This window comes from Crocodylus siamensis, chromosome 5 (assembly GCF_052110815.1).
Source record: "Crocodylus siamensis isolate JL-2025a chromosome 5, ASM5211081v1, whole genome shotgun sequence".
NCBI classification, from domain to species: Eukaryota; Metazoa; Chordata; order Crocodylia; family Crocodylidae; genus Crocodylus; species Crocodylus siamensis.
The window spans coordinates 42,323,373-42,329,372 of record NC_143399.1 but is presented as its reverse complement, the minus strand read 5'-3'; positions in this window follow the sequence as shown (position 1 = coordinate 42,329,372).

The window sequence follows — 6,000 nt, the reverse complement described above, 5'->3', positions numbered from 1 at the left end:
CTACAACCAGGGAGTGGGTGGGGGGGCATTATAAATATATAGCTGTCTATATATACATAAGATTAATATATATCTACAGTCTTAGTCATACCCCAAAAGGAAAACCATAAACCTGTTAGAATATATGCACCTACGCACCTGTACAAAGGCCCGCTGGCCACCCAAACTCGTTATAATATCTGCACCTGTACATCACACGCAGGAACGCTGGTCTTTCAGACCAGACACCCCAGTCCCTTGATCCTCATCCTGCTTGCAGGGTCACGAACTGAATTCACTCGTTGTCCATGTCACTGTTGCTCCAGCTCCTGCTGGAGGACTCGCTGATGCTGTCGTGGTTGCTGCTGCTGTCCTCAGTTCCTTTTGTCTCTGCCTCCTCCTTGCTGTCACTGTCCATTTCCCTGCTAGGGGGAGGCTGGAAAATCCTGTGCCAGGTGTCTCTGTGCCAGGTGGCTTTGGCTGCGTCCTCTCCATTCTCTCTCACCGATCGATCTCTGGTAGTAGGTGTGGAGTTCGCTCAGAACCATTTTAGCACAGTTGACCACCTCTAAGTCCGTGTGCCTGTACATCATGAAGTTCCTGGCTTTCCACAAGGCGCTCCTGATGCAGGCCTTCACGTACTCCCAGATCCACTGGCAAGCATCCTAGGTGTGGGCCCAAGCCTGGAGGTCTTGGGTTTCAGATGCCCCCAGGCATCCCTCTACTCTGGGATGTCAAATACTTCCCACACTCAAGCTTAATCCACAAAAGGCCAAGAAATTATTTTCAGGTTTGCTGCCAGACACTTTCTTATGACTGGTTGCTTTGAAATAAAGAAATGCTTCAACTTCAATGACTCAGTTCTCACTCACTCACTGGGGTTTTACAATGAGCAATGCAAAGTAAATAAGAAGATGTATTTGCATACTTATTTGCATATTTTTTCAGTATACGATAGTTTTCCAGCAAATACAATAACTTTGAACTTCCAATATGAGCATTTCATATTTAAAACCTGGCAACATTGAGCCTGCACTTGTCAGTTCCCTCCTGGACCCTAACACATCAGTGTGTTGTGCCCTGTGCATATAGCCAGAGGCATGGGATAGCCCTAACGGCAGCTCTAAAACACTAGCCGCAGCTCTGAGGCTCTGAGACACCTGCAAAGAACACCGGGCCCGGGCAATGAGTGACAAGGGCAGAGAGACAGAGAGAATGATGCTGCAGTATATCCTTCAGCATCCATAGTTTCATAGTAGCTAGAGTCGGAAGGGACCTAGGTAGGTCATCTAGCCCGACCCCCTGCCTTGGCAGGAAAGAGCACCAGGGTCAGATGCTCACCCCGGCAAGGTGCTCATCTAACTTCCTTTTAAAAATCCCCAGGCTAGGAGCCTGCACCACTTCCCCTGGAAGCCGGTTCCAGGCCCTAGCCGCCCTGACTGTGAAGTAGCGCCTCCTAATATCTAATCTAAACCTACCCTCCGCCAGCTTGTAACCGTTATTCCTGGTCACTCCTGGCAGCACACGGGGGAACAGGGACTCCCCCAATACCTGCTGATCCCCCCTGACCAGTTTGTAGCAGGCCACAAGGTCCCACCTTCTCTTGTGGAGGCTAAACAGGTTCAGGTCCCGTAGCCTCTCCTCATAAGGCCTGCCCTGCTGACCCCTGATCATACGAGTGGCCCTCCTCTGGACTCTTTCCATATCGTCCACGTCCCTCTTGAAGTGTGGCGCCCAGAACTGGACGCAGTACTCCAGCTGCGGCCTGACCAGTGCCGCATAGAGGGGGAGGATCACCTCCCTGGACCTGCTCGAGATGCATCTGTGGATGCATGACAGGGTATGGTTGGCCTTCTTGACTGCCTCCCCACACTGCTGGCCCATGTTCATCGTGGAGTCAATGACGACTCCAAGATCCTTTTCTGTCTCCGTGCTGGCAAGAGGGGAGTTCCCCAACCTGTAAGCGTGGTGCCGGTTCTTCCTCCCCATGTGCAACACCTTGCACTTATCAGTGTTAAACCCCATCCTATTCTCATCCGCCCACCGTTGCAACCTGTCAAGGTCAGCTTGTAGCCTATTGCACCCTTCTAGTGCACCCACATCCCCCCACATCTTAGTGTCATCAGCAAACTTGAACAGGGTGCTTTCTACCCCCTCATCCAAGTCACTGATGAAGATGTTGAACAGTGCGGGCCCGAGGACCGAGCCCTGCGGAACCCCACTGCCCACGTCCTTCCAGGTCGAGAAGAACCCATCCACTACCACCCTCTGGGTGCGGCCCTCCAACCAGTTAGCGACCCATTTGACTGTGTGGGCATCGACACCACAGTCTCCCAGCTTTTTGATGAGGACAGGGTGAGAGACAGTGTCGAAAGCCTTCCAGAAGTCCAGAAAGACTACATCCACAGCAACCCCTGCGTCTAATGATTTGGTGACCTGATCGTAAAAGGCCACCAGGTTGGTCTGACAAGACATGCCACTGATGAACCCATGTTGGTTGCCCCTGAGCATGCATTCCCCCGCAAGGCCCTCCTGGATGTGTGCCAGGATAATTTTTTCAAAGACCTTATCCGGGATTGAGGTAAGACTAACTGGCCTGTAATTTCCCGGGTCCTCTTTTTTTCCCTTTTTGAAGATAGGGACCACATTGGCCCTCTTCCAGTCCTCCGGCACCTCACCAGAGCACCACGAGTGCTCATAGAGCCGCGCCAGGGGTCCCGCAATGACCTCGGCCAGTTCCTGTAGAACCCTAGGGTGAAGATTGTCCGGACCAGCGGACTTGAACACATCCAGCCTCTCCAGAAGTACCCTAACTAACTCCTCGCTAACCCCTGGCCCAGGCGTGTCTCTCCCGGGGCCCGAGGGGGGCCCAGCAGGGAGGTGGCTGAACTGGTCCCTACTTAGGAAGACAGAGGCAAAGAAATCGTTAAATATGTTAGCTTTGTCATCTGGCATGACGACTAAGTCGCCCATCGTGTCCTGCAGGGGCCCCACATTACCCGGGACCCTCTTTTTACCCCCTATGTATTTGAAGAAGGACTTCTTATTGTCCTTAATCCGGGAAGCTAGTCCTATCTCCATCTCTGCCTTGGCCTTCCTCACTGCCCCCCTACATCCTCGGGCGACTGTAACATAGTCCTTCTTGGTGATGACCCCATCCCTCCATTGGGTGTATGCCTCCCTTTTAGCAAGGAGACATTCCCGGATGCTCCTAGTGAGCCATGGGGGTTTATGTGCCCTCCTGCTCCCTTTGACCCTTGTTGGGATTACCTCCCTTTGGGCATGGAGGATCGTCTCCTTAAGGAGCAACCACTCACCTTGGACATCTGGCTCCCTTCCCCTCTGGGTCCTCAGCGCTTCCCCAACGATCCTCCTTAGCTTGTTGAAGTCAGCCCTCCTAAAGTCTAGGGCTGTTGCCTTGCTGCAGCCCTTTGCCACCTTACGCTGGATGGTGAATTCCAGCAAGCGATGATCACTGTCACCCAGGTGGCCCATCACCCGCAGCCCCCTCACCAGGTCGTCACCCGTGGCCAGCACCAGGTCCAACAAGGCGTCTCCCCTGGTGGGGCTGTGCACCTCCTGGGTTAGATGGAGGTCCTGCACTCTGGCTAAGAACCGACGTGAGCGGTCAGACTTGGCTGACTGCTCTTCCCAGCAGATGTCTGGGAAGTTCAGGTCCCCCATGATGACCACATCCTTAGCCCTCACTGCCTCTGTGAGCTGACCTAAGAATTCCTGGTCGAGCTCTTCTCCCTGGTTGGGAGGTCTATAGTAGACTCCCACCGTTAAGTCTCTATCCCCTGGACTGCCTTTTACTCTAACCCAGAGCACCTCAGAGTGCCCCCCCTCTACCCCCTTGCTAATTGACGAGGAAGTATATTCCTCCTTGATGTAGAGTGCTACTCCTCCACCTTTCCTTCCTATCCTGTCCCTCCTGTATAGCCTATAGCCCTTGACACTCACCGCCCAGTCATGCGATGACAGGCCTCTGTTACTTTAACACCAGGAGGTGCCACTGAAGTGCCTCAAGGTTGCCCCTGCATCCCCTCCAAGCTTATGCCTGTGCATTGGCTGCTTGTCATGTTTTTTGTTAAGTGTGTGTGTGTTGGGGGGGAGGTGCCTGATCTAGATAGGGACGTTCAGAAAAGAAGAGAAGAGAAGAGAGAGCGACAAACCTCATTGTCTGGCTCAGGGCTTTGTGTGCCTGAACTCCTGGTGGAAAGGTAGTGAACTGGAGTCTAGGTGTGGACCCAGCAGCTGAGCTGCAAAATGTGTCCCTAGTGGTGTACAATATTTCTTTTTCACCCAAACCCCCAGATTTTAGGCCTGTGCTTCAATTGGACCACTCAGAGTGTCTGTGTGGAAGGGGAACTTGGTGTGGCCAAAATATATATTTTTTCTGTTTCAATTTTGGGGTAGCTGAGACTGTTCAGGCCCAAGCAGTGAGGAAGCCAGCAGTTCTGGAGGCTTGTGTGGTATCTCTGGGACAGAGCATGATGCTAACAGGGAAAAGGGGCATGTTTGTAGCTGTCTGTGGCCTTTTCTTGGGGTTGCAATGGGTCATCCCTCAGGTCACGGACGTGTTTTTTTTTGGTATGGGGTGGTGATGTCCGTATGTATGTATGTCTGTGTGGTGTCTGGTCTAGGTAGGGAGGTTGGGAAAGGAGAGGGGCAGGCCTTGTTGTCTGGCTCATGGGGTTGTGTGCTGAGCTCCTGGTGGGCACGTTGAGAGCTCAAGTCAGAGTGTGGACTCAGAAGCTGAGCTGCAAAATGTGTTCCTGGGGCTGTGACATTCCCCCCTGAAACATAGCAAGGTGAGATGGGTCACAGAAACCCTTTGGACCGGGCAAGGCTCTGGGGATGAAAGTTGCAGAACTTGGTGTGGCATGCTGAAACCCTTTGGACCGTTGACGCCCAAGCAGTGAAAAAGCTATCAATCCTGAAGTCTTATGTCTCTGAGGCTGAGGATGAATCTGGCAGGGAAAAGGAGGATGTTTGTGGCTGCCTGTGGCCTCTTCTTGGGGTTGCAATGGGCCATCTGTCAGGTCATCGGTTTTTTTTTCTTGTTTTTTCACAAGCTGAGGTGGGCTGCAGAACCCATTGGACCAGTGGCAGGACTCTGGAAATGAAAGGGTTGGGTTACAGCATGCCACACCATTCTAGGGACAGACATTATACATAAACTGGTGTAAATGATCAGAAACTGGTTTAAACCTGTAACAGAACAGATATTCAGTACGCATAAACCAGTTTCAAAATGGCCGAAACCGGTTTGAGATAAACCTTGTTGAATATAGTATCAGACTTGACAAATTTGGTTCAAACCAGTTTATGGAATGTCTGTCTCAGCCCCCTTCCTGGTTTAACTTAAACCAGAGGTCCTCAGCAACCAGGCATGCTCTCTGAGCTGGGCTGTCTGCTCCAGGGTAGCAGGGCTGGCCCTACTCCTCTGCTCCCCAGCTGAGCAGGGACAGGCAGGGGTGGGGGTCTGGCCATAGAGGGGTTTAATTTCCCTACCCTGTCCCAGTAGCAGGGACCCGAGCCCAGTCTGCCAGGTGCTCCCCTTCACTGCTGCAATGGTGGGCTGCCATGGCCCCTGAGTCAGAGAGGGCAGGGAGGGGAGTAATTCCCCTCTCTGCCCCTAGGGCATTGCTAGGGTGGCCATCATAGAGGAGATTCCAGTTTTCTGCTACTCTGTCCTCTGCTGATACAAAGCCTGACGCCTTTATGTCCTCTGCAATGGGGGTTGAACAGGGAATAACTCTCATCCTTGCCCTCTCTGCCTCAGAGACTATGGCGACCTGCCACTGCAGCAGCAAGTGGGGAGTGCCCAGCAGACCTGGCTCAAGCCCCTGCCAGTGGGACTGGGAGGGGAGAATTTAACCCCACTCTGGCCAGTTCATCCCAAGCTGGCTATGCCCCCTCCCCCCAGTACAGCTTCCCTGCAGACAAGGCTGTGCTCTAGTGCCTCCAGCCCAGCCCGAGCAACTACAGGCGTATGCCCATGGTTCGTCAGTCCAC